General features: G+C 46.0%; 1 long non-coding RNA gene across 3 annotated transcripts in view; it reads right to left on the reverse strand.

Annotated features, from left to right (window-relative positions):
* The window catches only part of LOC125913968 (uncharacterized), a 30,362-nt gene that overhangs the window by 14,077 nt on the left and 3,378 nt on the right, over positions 1-12,907 (reverse strand). For 2 of the 3 annotated variants that reach the window (XR_007455166.1, XR_007455167.1), the window contains exon 1: positions 2,581-2,734. The exons of the other annotated variant lie outside the window; for it this stretch is intronic. This is a non-coding gene — a long non-coding RNA (uncharacterized LOC125913968). Of the gene's footprint in view, positions 1-2,580; positions 2,735-12,907 lie in introns of those variants that run through there. 3 annotated transcript variants of the gene reach the window in all.

A 12,907-nucleotide genomic window follows, 5' to 3' on the forward strand; every position in this document is an offset into this window, starting at 1 on the left:
GACTCCCATTCCAGTGCTCTCTCCATCACAGTAAGCTGACCCTCCACGTTTTGAGAAGAGAGTTTCACCTCTCCTCCCAGTCAAGCCACCTCTAGACAGATGTAAGGATAAAAGAGAAAATGGGGGTGCCTGGGTGGCTCAGATTCTTGATTCTGGCTCAGGTCATGAACCCAGGGTCATGGGATCTAGTCCATGTCAGGCTCCATGCTGAGCGTGGAGCCTGCTTAAGATTTTCTCTACCCCGCTCCCCGCCCCTCTCTCCCTCTGCCTCCTCCCCCATTCACACTCTCTCTCTAAAATAAATAAAATAAAATATATTTTAAAAATTAAAAAAAAAGAGAGAAAATGAATCTGAGGCCCACTTGAAAGGAAAGGTCAGGCAAGACTAGTAGGGCATTTTGCAGATAGATAAAGAAATCTGGCCTGATCTGAAAATCATAAAAGAATGAAGTGAATGAACAAGCTATAACAGTTCTGAACCAGATCATCCCCTCGTGACATGCAGGAGACCAGAACAGCTTTCTAAACTCATTAGCTCATCTCACTTGTTTCGGAGGTACCTCTTGCCCTACCATGTGTCGGTAGCCGTGCTGTGCTGAGAGCCAGGCGAGAACTCTGCCCCAGAGGAATCATTACCTGGGTGCTTCCCAGACTCGGGGATTTTACATCCCAGTAAAGTGTTCTCCCCAAATGCGGCCACATTTTGTTATTTGTCAAAGAACATTAAAGAAAAGGAAAAATAAAGCATTACTTTCTACTCCCACCAAAAAATTTAATAAGGACTAATCTCAGAATCTAGCAATTTAAAAAAATTACCTTTATAACTCACCACATTGTTCTAGTTTTCTCCCTAGCCGCAGGCTGATGCAAACTGTATCTAAGTGGGCATTTGGCAATTCCAAGATGAGTGGGAGAGAGAAAACATCCACAGAAATCATTCAGAGTAGCTATATTCTTTGGGAGTCTTTGGGTTGAGAGCTACATAAAACTATCCTGGCTACCTTAATACAGATTTTTGGGGAAGGGATTTTATTGGTAGATTGGATTCTAGGGATTATGTAGTAGACAGTAGGGTCAACCAACCAACCTACACCTGGCAAGGACAGAAAACTCCAAAAACAAATAGAATTAGGTCTCTCTCGGTTACACTCTCGCTCTCTGCTTCTCTCTGTTACCGGTCTTCCCTCTCTAGTGGCAGATAGGGTTCCCCCACGTAGCAGAGAAAGTGATGGTTAACAGCTCCCATGTTTCGTAACTCATGCCACCATAGACAGATCAATTAACTTCTCAGTTCCAGTAGGGGGGAGGGGAGGGGTCCCGGAAAGTGTCTGATTGGCCCAACTGAGTCAGGTGTCTACCCCTGGACCAATCAACTGTGGCTTGGGATTGGTCCGTAAAAACATGGCAGCTTCCATGAAAAGTCAGGGTTGGAGTCAGAAGAGGGAAGAAGATCTAGGCCAGAGGGCTGGGCGGAAAATACCATAAATGTCCATTGTGGAGATGGTAAATGCCCTAATAAAGGTGCAGATAAAGTATCACAGGAGTTCAAGGGAAGACGACATGATTTCTAGCTGTGGAGATCAAGTAGACCTTCTTGGAAGAAGATCTGAGCTGAGAATATGTGGAATATACAGAGATTCTAAATGCCATTTCAAATTCAAAGAGAAAAATAATAAGTACTGGTAGAGGAGAAGGTGTCATCTGAAGAAGCTATATAGTAATGCTTTACTTTGTCAAGATTTTTATTATTTTTAAAAAATGAGATATAATTCATATATCAAATTTATAAAATATTTTATTATTAAATAATTTTAGACTTATAGAAAGTTGCAAAAGTAGTTCAGAGTTCTGCTAAAGTCTTCACCTTCTGTACCCCTCACCTAGTTCCCCCTAATATTAACATCTCACACGACCTTGATACAACAATCAGAACCAGGAAATTATCACTAATAGAATACTATCAACTAACCTACAGAGCTTGTTTGAATTTTGCCAGTTTTACTTTTGCTGTAATCCAGAATCCCACATTGCATTTAATTGTTATGTCTGCTTAGTCTCCTCTAATCTGTGACAGTTCCCCCAATCTCTCTTTTCTCTTGTAACCTTGACACTGAAGAGTGATGGTAAGTCATTTTACAAAACAGCCCTCAATTTGAATGTCTAATGTTTTCTCATAATTGGATCAAGATTATGCATTTTTGGCAAGAATGCCACAGAAGCAATGCTGTACCCTTCTTAGTGCATCATTCAGGGGCTACATTCTGTCAACGTGATTTATTACCAGTGATGTTAACATCGATCACTTGGTTAAGGAGCCATCTGGCAAGTTTCTCTGTTGAAAAGGGCCCATTTGTAATTAGTAAGCATCTTGTGGGGGAGATAGTTAAGATTACACAAAAATATAAATTTCCCATCATTTAAAAAGTGCTATCAAATGTACACTTTCTACTTTTATTCCGCAAACATCAACTGTACACCCACTAAGCGCTGGTCCAAGATAATGGCTTGGTTATGTATGGCCCCATGACCTTGTTAGACCGTAGGATCCTTATCTGTAAAATGGGTATAATTCTGTCTTACCACCCAGGGCTGCCAAGGATAAAGGAGAACCATGCTTGTTGAAAGTGTTCTGTAATGCTAGCTGGGATTGTTCATTCTCCTTCTGGGGATCTCCACTTTGTTGTCACTTCCACCTATCATAGGTCTTCATTTCCATCCTGCCTGCATCCATGCCTGCAGGCTTCTGTCTGTTCTCACTGACCAGACTCCCTCAGCCTATTTGCCAAGCCTTATTTGTGATGTCATTTAATAAGTTTTGGAGACAAAAGGTGAGCCCTGTAGAGACTGACAATTTCCTCCAGAATCTCTGTCTATAATTTTGGGAGCTGCCTCAAGGTGTTGAGTGACACCTGGGACCCATGGGTGGCAGGTGGGAGGTCCTTTCTTCCATGATAGAAATAAGTGGAAGAAGTAGGAATTGCCTTCCTCCAATAATGTGTTGGCCCTGAAAAGGAAACTCTCACACCCCACAGAGTATTGAACAAGCTTGGATGGATACTTGTCTCTTACAGAGAGCTCTAACATGGGCATACTTTATTTATTTATGCATTTATGTATGTACGTATTTATTTATTTATTTATTTATTTATTTAGGAGAGAGAGCAGAAAGAGAAGGAGAGAGAGAATCTTAAGCAGGCTCCGTGCCCAGTGCAGAGCCCGACATGGGGCTTGATCTCATGATGGTGAGATGACCTGTGCCAAAGTCAAGAGTCAGATGTTTAACAGACTGAACCACTCAGACACCCCTAACATGGGCATACTTTAAATTAACAACTTCATAATGCCAAAGGATGAGCTCACCCCTGACTCAACCTCCTAATTGCTAATTTGAGAACAAGACTTTAGCAAACCAAGAAAGAGGCACAAGTTAAGTAGCAAGTCTCACTAACCTTAGCTGTCACAGTCACTCCTGGGGTTGAATTCAACCTTTTTAATTTTTTTTCCTAATGTGTATTTATCTTTGAGAGAGAGAAAGAGAGAGAGTGGGAGTAGGGGAGGGACAGAGAGAGAGGTAGACACAGAATGCGAAGCAGGCTCCTGGCTCTGAGCTGTCAGCACAAAGGCCAACGTGGGGCCTGAACTCACGAATGGCAAGATCATGACCTGTGCCAAAGTCAGATGCTTAACTGACTGAACCACCCAGGTGCCCCGAATTCAGAGACAGGAGCCATCCATGCTTGGCTGGTTCTTTGTACCACATCATTATGAAGATCAATATGATAGAGGATGAAAGTGCTTTGGAACTTCTATAGGACCAAGTCAATATTGCTTCTCCCATTCTGTCCCAAGGGCAGCTTTTAGGAACTGCTTGCCCAGAGTAAAGAAGGAAGGTTGAAGCCCCCCAGCTCTGACATCAGCACAAGCCACCCTCTGCCTTCCTTCAGCCAAGCAGATGAGCACCTCAAAATAGAGCCCTCTAAGTAGAGACCCAGCAGCATACAGGGCATTCCCTCCTGGGTCCTGAGCAGTTTCCTCCTGGACAAGTCACAGGCCTGGGTTTCTCCCACCCATCTAATATCTGGGACGCAAGCTGCTGTAGGTTGGACTCTTGCCCCACTAGCACCTGGGCAGGAATTTGTGGCAGCATCTCAAGACTATTTGCCAATTTTATTGACCTCTCCCCAGTGGGCCCTGGGAAACACCATCCCCTGTAGACCACTAAGGCAACAGCTCTTCTCAAAGGCCTAGGAACCTTCAGGTTTAAGAGACTTCCTCCCTCCTATCACCCAGTTGATTCTTGTGGCCACAAACCCAAACTACAGAGTGCACATGAATCCCCCTGAAAATCTTTTTGAAATACAGATTCTGGTTCAGTAGGTTTGGGGTGAGGCCTAAGACTGTTTCCACCAAGTGCCCAGAAGATGCCAAAGCTGCTGGTCCACAGACCACACTCTGAATGCAAGAAGTGTTTACTTCTAACCAACAGGCTGATCACAAGGAGGTCTGGAAAGCAGAAAACAATTTGAACTGAAACAACGACTTTGTTGTTTCTACCTTGAAATTTTTATAATCTTGATACCACTTCTGATGGCCTTCCAGCAGAGTCTCATTTTGCTCAATGTGATCCAGGGAGGTTTCTAGTTTTTGCAAACAAAGAACCTTTCCAAATACCACAAAGCAGTTTGCCCCCCAAGGTAAGAAAGGTTTACTCTCCCTCAGTCCACTCCTTATCTTCCAGCCCCAACCACCACAGCCTGGTTAGAGCCATCTGCTTCTCAAAAGAATCAAGTCCTTTGTAGGGGGACATTTAAATCTCCAACAACATAAAAGCGGTTTTCAAACATTACCCTGGGGATTCCTTATTGCCCTCTCTTAATATTTTTCCAGAAAGAGGGGCATCTGGGTGCCTCAGTCGGGTAAGTGTCTGACTTCAGCTCAGGTCATGATCTCACAGTTCTTGAGTTTGAGCACCACGTCAGGCTCTGTGCTGACAGCTCAGAGCCTGGAGCCTGCTTGAGATTCTGTGTCTCCCTCTTGCTCTCTGCCCCTCCCCCATTCCTACTCTGTCTCTCTCTCTCTCTCTCAAAAATAAAATAAAAACATTGAAAATATATTTTTTTCCAGAAAGAGACCTGAGGTTCCTTTCTGAGCTTCAGTCCCTCGTTCTCCTCCCAGCCCCTTAGCTGTCTTGTGCATTAATTAGCTGGTAACTAATTACTCCCTAATTGTCAACCAGCTGACCCATTACAGGTTCCCACCCACATCAGTGACAGGACAGGGGGTCAGGGCGAACCCCCTTCCTGTTGGCAGAGACTTGGCTGGGTTTACTTCTCCTGACCCCGCCCCCAGAAGGGGGAGTTATCCACCTGATTGGTCAGATTTCAGAATCCTGACTGGTCTTTGGTGGAGTGTAAGGCATTCTTTTCAAGATCCCAATCTCCACAGGTCCACTGGGGACTTAGGGCAGAACCCCTTGGAGGATTCACTTCAGAAGGAAGCAGCTACCCTGGGGGAATGCAGACCCAGGCTGGAGACGAGGGAGAAATAAAAATGCAGATTATCCTGTGAAATTTCCCGATTTTCAAATGTCAACAACAAATTCAAAAAGTGTTTTTTAATTTTTTTCTAATGTTTATTTCTCTATTTTGAGAGAGAGAGAGAGAGAGAGAGAGAGAGTGTGTGTGTGTGTGTGTGTGTGTGTGCGTGCGCCAGCGGGGGAGGGGAAGAGAGATGGGGAGAGGGAGAGAGAATCCCAGACAGGCTCTGCACTCTTAGCTCAGAGGCTGATGCAGAGCTCCATCTCACAAACCAAAGACCATGACCTGAGCCAAAATCAAGAGTTAGATGCTTAACGAACTAAGCCACCCAGGTGCCCTTAATTTTTTTTTTTTTCTTTTTTTGAGAGAGCACACACAAGCGGGGGACAGGGGCAGAGGGAGAGAGAGAGAGAGAGAGAGAGAGAGAGAGAGAGAATCTTGAGCAGGCTCCATGCTCGGTGAGGAGCCCAAGGTGGGGCTCGATCCCACAACCCTGGAATCATGACCTGAGCTGAAATCAAGAGTCAGACGCTCAAACGACTGAGCTACCTAGGTGCCCCCAAAAAGCTTTTTAAAAGCCCTGTAGGCCAGATACATGTCTATGGGCAGGACCTGACCCAATGGGCACCATGGGTACGGTGAGGTTTGGTGAATATCTAGAGGTGTAAGGGTGATGGAGAGGAGTGAGGAAGGATGCTACCTACATCCCGGATTCTGGAACACCCTTACTGGCAAAGATGTGCTCCAGGAGGAACTCACTGCCACAGGCATATTGAGCAGCTACCATGTGCAAGGTTCTGTGCGAGGTTGGGGGTTACAAAGCACACTGTGAGGTTTCACACTTCTCCAAGGCAGGATGGGCAAATGGCAGGAGACCTGGGTTCTAGTCCTGGCTTGCCCTCCTGTAATTACTTTGTGTCCTCAGGCTAGTTCATCATCTCTGGGATTCACACACAGCCTGTGTTAGCAACAGGTTAACTAAATCGTGTGAGGAAAGATTATGAAGGACCTTGAGTGTCTGTGTAGGGAGTTTGGGCTGGATCTGATTAGGGAGTAGAAGCCACTGCAGGTTCTTGAGCAGGGGAATGACATTCTGAGTAAAGTATTTCAGGAAAATCAATCAGGCCACCAGTGCAGAGAAGAGGGTCCCATATCATCCAGGTGTGGTGTCGTGAGACAGCAACTAAAGCTTATGCAAATCAGATCTTATCATCCCTAGCTCAAAAGCCTTCAGTGGCTCCCTACAGTCCTCACAGTGAAGTCCTTCTTACTGTGGTCCATAGGCAGGACCAACTTCACGGGTGTATGATCTGTGCAGTTCCCCAGGGTCCCGTGCTTGGGTTAATGCTCTACTGTTACCATCTTGAAATTCTTAATAGTTTGTTTGTTTGTTTTTTAACAAGGGGCTTCATGTTTTCATTTTGGACCAGACCCCACAAATTATATGGCTAGTACCACCCATAGGGACCCTTTGGTCTGGTTCCTGCTCCCCTCTCCCTTCTCATTCCCACCCCCCCTCCCCCCACTCTCTTACCCTTCAAACTCCAGTCACAGACCATCAGCTCCAAAATACCTGTCAAGTCTCAGCATATGCTCACGAACCTCTGACTGGCTGGCTGCAAAAGGAGGCTCAGAGATGGGTCAAATGGGGAAGGAGGGGAGGCCACCTCTTTCCCATCTTGGACCTTTCCTTCTGTGTGAGCAGACATTTTCAGAATGCCCAGACCACACACCCAGCAGGGTCTGCTCTGGCTCTGGCCTTTCCCCAGCTGGAGCCCATTAGCTCCAGACCCTCTTGCCCTGCCCCTTTCTCAGTGATGGAACAATCCTAGAAGTGGATTGGGAAGGGAATGAATTTTACAGGGCCAAACTGTAGTCTAAAGGAAGCAATAATGAGGGCATTTTAGACTTCTGTCAGCAGAATAGACATGGGTGCTTGGGGGCTTTGTGCTTATAAAGGTTTGTTGAGTGACTAATATACAACCGAGGGAATTTTTTCTTCTCTTAACCAAGTAAATAAAACCATTCACACACACCACAAGAGGTAGGAGGAAGGGACAGAATTTGCACAAAACATAATAAATGTGCTGACCCTGGCAAGGTAAGATCAGAAATAACATCACATCTGTCCAGGTGGCTCACATTTATTAGGCAGTGCTCACATACCAGGATCTAAGCTAAGCTCTTGACGCACATAAACTCCTGAATGTTCACCCCACCCTATGAGGTTGGAACTATTCCTCTCCTCATTTTGTGGATGAGAAAGCTGAAGCCCAGAGAAACTAAGTAACTTGCCTAATGTCACACAGTGAAGAAGTGAGAGTTGAGACTTATACCCAGACCTGTCCAACTCTAGATCTGTCCTGAATGCTTCACTACCACAAAATAGCTACTAACTGGCTCGCTGTATGATTTCAGGCAAATTCCTCAACCTCTCTGAGCCTCAGATTCTTCACCTATAACTTGTCCCTTATTTAAACCACCCTGTGCTAGTGCTGGTAATAATTTTTTTTTAATTTTTTTTTTTTTGATGTTTATTTATTTTTGAGAGAGACAGAGACAGAACGTGAGTGGGTTGGGGTAGAGAGAGAGGGAGACACAGAATCCGAAGCAGGCTCCAGTCTCTGAGCTGTCAGCACAGAGCCTGACACAGGGCTCAAACTCATGAACTGTGAGATCATGACCTGAGCTGAAGTGGGACACTCAACCGACTGAGCCATCCAGGCACCCCTGGAATTAATTCTTTTTAGATATTAGGTCTCTGCTTGACCCTTCATGACAGCCTGGTGAGAGAGAGAATGTGGCAGAAACAATGCTTTATGTTCTCCACCATGTTCCCTCTTCCTGGGCACAAAGGAAGGGCGCATCCTCATCTTCCCTTGCAGTTAGTAGAGTCATGTGGCTACATTCTGGCCAATGAAATGACATGTCACCCCTGGGCAAAGCAATTAAGAGTAGGTGAGCCTCATTTGACTTTTAGGCTCCCTTTCCACATGCAGAAGATTCAAAAATGGATTCCAGGGAGGGCCTGAAGGAGTCATTGCTTGGAAGAGAGGTGCCTACCAAGAGAAATGGGTTAGGAGAGGGCTGCTCTTTATCAGACTTTATGTGAGTAAAAAATAAACTCTGCTTGGGTTAAGCCACTGAGATTTTCAGTTTGTTACATTAATTACACTGAATGAAACTGTATACCAGGGGGGGCCTGGCTGGCTCAGTTGGAAGAGCATGTGACTCTTGATCTCAGGGCCATGAGTTCAAGCCCCACGTTGGGTGTAAACATTACTTAAATAAATAAATAAACTGGGGCGCCTGGGTGGCTCAGTCGGTTAAGCGTCCGACTTCAGCTCAGGTCACGATCTCACGGTCTGTGAGTTTGAGCCCCGCGTCGGGCTCTGGGCTGATGGCTCAGAGCCTGGAGCCTGCTTCCAATTCTGTGTCTCCCTCTCTCTCTGCCCCTCCCCCGTTCATGCTCTGTCTCTCTCTGTCTCAAAAATAAATAAAACGTTAAAAAAAATTTTAAAATAAATAAATAAATAAACTAAAATAAAGGAGGGGGACATCTGGGTGGCTCAGTCAGTTGAACATCTGACTTCATTTCAGGTCATGATCTCACGGTTAGTGAGTTCGAGCCTTATATCCGGCTCTGCTCTCAGCACAGAGCCCACTTCAGATCCTCTGTCTTCCTCTCTCTCTACTCCTCCCCCACCTCTCAAAGACAAATAAACATTAAAAAAAAAAGAACAAAACTGGGGGCCCTTGGGTGGCTCAGTTGGTTGAGCATCCAACTTCAGCTCAGGTCATGATCTCACAGTTCATGGGTTCAAGCCCTGTGTCAGGCTCTGCTCTGGCAGTGTGGAGTCTGCTTAGGATTCCCTCTCTCTGCCCCTCCCCCATTTGTACTCTCTCTCTCAAAATAAGTAAATAAACTTAATAAAAACTGTATGCCAGTTATTAATTGCCACAGCAATGCTGCATAACAAATCACCCCAAACTGAGTGCAATAAAACAGTAACCATTTATTTAACTCATGATTTCATGGATTGACAATTTGGGCTGGGCTCAGCCAAAGGTTCTTCTGGTCTCAGCTGGGCTTACTCATTCATCTGTGGTCAGCTGTTGGATCAGCTGGTGACTGACTAGCACAGCCTCAGCTAGGACAACTCATTCCTGTTCCAGTGGTCTCTCATCCTCATGCAGCACAGCCCAGATTTGTTCATGTGACAGCTGAGAAGGTTCCAACAGAACAAGCAGAAGCTACAGGATCCCTTAAGGTCCAGGCTCAGAACTGGCAGTGTCAACTTCCCTGAATTCTATGGGCCAAAATTAGTCATATGGCTGAGCCCTGATGCAGGGGGTAAGGAAATAGATTCTCCTGATGGGATGGGTTTCAAGGTCACATTGCAAATGGGCTTGCTTACAGGGAGGCAAAGCATTGAAGTTATTTTTTTTTTTAATGTTTATTTTTGAGAGGGGGGAGGGGCAGAGAGAGAGGGAGACAGAGGATCTGAAGCAGGCTCTGCACTGACAGCACAGAACCCAATGCAGGACTCAAACTCAAGAACTATGAGATCATGACCTGAGCAGAAGTCAGACACTTAACGGACTGAGCCACCCAGGCACTCCGCATTGAAGTAATTTTTGCAAACAATCTACTACAGGAAGTATTAGTGCCCCCATTTGAAAGACAAGGAAACTGAGGCCCAGGAAGATGAAGTAGATAGTGAATGGAAGAATTGGGATTTAAGCAAAGCCTGAAGCACTCTTCAAGCCCCAAGTTTCGCTAGTGACTCTGAGAAATGGACCTCTTCGTCCAGAAGGAATCTTTCCACCTCTGCAAGCTGAACCTAGAATCTAGCACCCTAGCCTCCTGGGGGAAGAGGTCCCAAAATCTGGAACTTGCTCTAGCCTTTGGAAGAACAGGGTATCCTTACAGAAATTTGAGACTACAGAACATCTTGAGCTCCAAGCCTGAAGCGTCTGTGACTGCAGTAAACTGGGGCTAGCAGATGATTCTTCCCCTCCTGGCCTTCATACATCAGATGTCCCTAAAGACCTACTTTGCTGTGTGACCCAGGCATAGCCCACACCCCACTCTGTGCCTCAGTATCAGGAAGCAAGTGTAAAGAGAGAAGAGTTCAGCCTCTGGAATCACAGCACTGGCCTCCAATCCTGACTCTTGCTGTTTGTCCTGGGCAAGTCCCTTCTCCTCTCTGAGCCTCACATTTCTCTCTCTTCTATAAAACAGGTATAAGAAGAGTCCCTACCATGGAGGCTGCTGTAAGAATTGAATGAGTGTGGGGCACCTGGATGGCTCAGTCAGTTAAGTGTCCGACTTTAACTCAGGTCATGACCTCACAGTTCGTGAGTTCAAGCCCCGCGTTGGGCTCTGTGCTGACAGCTCAGAGCCTGGAACCTGCTTCTGATTCTGTGTCTCCCTCTCTCTCTGCCCCCTGCCCTGCTCACACTCTGTCTCTCAAAAAGTGAATAAACATTAAAATAAAATTAAAAAGAAAAAAGAATTGAATGAGTGAATACATAATGTAAATGCACGATGTAAACAACCCACTATCCTCAAGATGGGCGCCTACTATCTGGCAGGTGGTATTAGTATCATCTCAACCAAACCCCCATTTTACAGAGAAGAAAACAGAAGTTAAGGCAGGTGATGCAATTTTCCAAAGCCACACAGCTAAGGAGCAGTGATGTCCCAGCATACTCAGGTTTATCTGATTCCAGAAGCCAAGGTCCTAACTTCCCTAGAGTTTGAGAGTCCTGGGTTAGAGTTTGAGAGTCCTGGGTTTGAGTCTCAACTCTGCCCCTTCAGCCACATGACTTTGGGCAAGTCCCTTTTCTCTTTGGGTCTTTTTTCCTCATAAAAATAAATGTTTTTCCCATAATACCTCAAATGGGAAAAATACACAGAAAATGCTTAGTGCAGCATCCAGGACAGACATGTATATGCTCAGCAATTAGAGGCTGCCATAATCATTAGAGGAGAGTTGCTTAAGTCTCTGTGCCTCAGTTTCTCTATCCATCAAATAGCGTTAATAATAGTCTTATCTTATTGGAGTGGCCATGAGGAATAAGTGAGTTACTGTGAGCTAGGCTTTAGCACAAAGCTTGGCACATGCATATACTTCATAAGCACTCGCTTTTGTTTTTAAAGTCCTGAAACCTGTTTCAGGCCAGCACAAGACAGTAGGGGACCCTAGCAATCCACTGGCTGCATGCAGCTCCAGGCATTGCCTTTGCTGCCACTCAGCTATTATTAGGCCCAGAGTCCTCCTCTCATTTCCAGATGGGGAGCTAGAAGGGTGGGCAGGGCCGGGCCTGGCTGGCGGATGGCTGGGAAAGCTGCTTGGAGGCCGGTTTGGGTTTGGGCCCCACCCTGCCTGCCCTCCCTCGCCTGCAGCCGGTCCAGCTGCCACGTCTACACTTGGCTCTGAGGTCTGCACCAAACACTCCCTCCCACTGTGGCCGCCTCCTCTGGGAAGGTTCAGAACATTTCCACAGCCTCAGCACTTTACCCACTCCAGAGAGACCAGGTCTGTGTGGAAACTATGAACTGGACACTGCTCACCTCTGGAGCCTGCAAAGGGGCCATCTACGCTCTGGCATAGAGGTCTTCATGCTTTCAATGAGATCTATTGGGTCCATCAAGGAGAAAGGGACACACAGCTGGGTTCAAATCCCAGCCCTGCCACCAACATGCTGTGTCAACTTGGACAAGTGACCTTCCCTCTCTGAGCTTCAGTTTCTTTATCAAATGGATATAATCTTAGCACCTACTGCACAGGGTGGTGATGATGATTAAATGAGTGAATGGCACATAATAGGCACTCAATATGTGCCAGCTATTGTTATTTCATGCTTGGGCGTGCCAGGCCAAGGGGGAAATAAGAGATTTGGGATGCTGGGGATCTGGGGTGCAGAGTGGCTCCACATCCAAATTGCTATGTGACCTGAAGCCTGTTCCTTGTCCTCTCTGGGACTCAGATTATCTATTTGGATCATAACGCAGGCATCTAGGATTCTGTGATGCCAAGATTCAGCAGCTATGCTGAATAGTTAAGAAATAGGACAAGGGCCCATGTGGGCAGGTACAGATCCCAAATGGCAAAAAGCAGGGTACTATGGTTAAGAATAAAGATTCTGGGTTCAAATCCTGCATGAGGTGCTAGCAAGGCTCGGCCTCACTGAGCCTGTCTCCTCTTCTGTATAATGATGGTCCTACCTCACAGGGCTCAAGCTGTGAGGGTCTTGGCAATAACAAAATAGCCTCTCATGTATTACAAGGGTGATCTAGAGCCATGCTCCAATCCATGGAGCCCCTGTCATGAACCTAGATGGATGTCAGGCATCAGGGAACT

Source organism: Panthera uncia, assembly GCF_023721935.1.
Source record: "Panthera uncia isolate 11264 chromosome D3 unlocalized genomic scaffold, Puncia_PCG_1.0 HiC_scaffold_8, whole genome shotgun sequence".
Taxonomy (NCBI): Eukaryota; Metazoa; Chordata; class Mammalia; order Carnivora; family Felidae; genus Panthera; species Panthera uncia.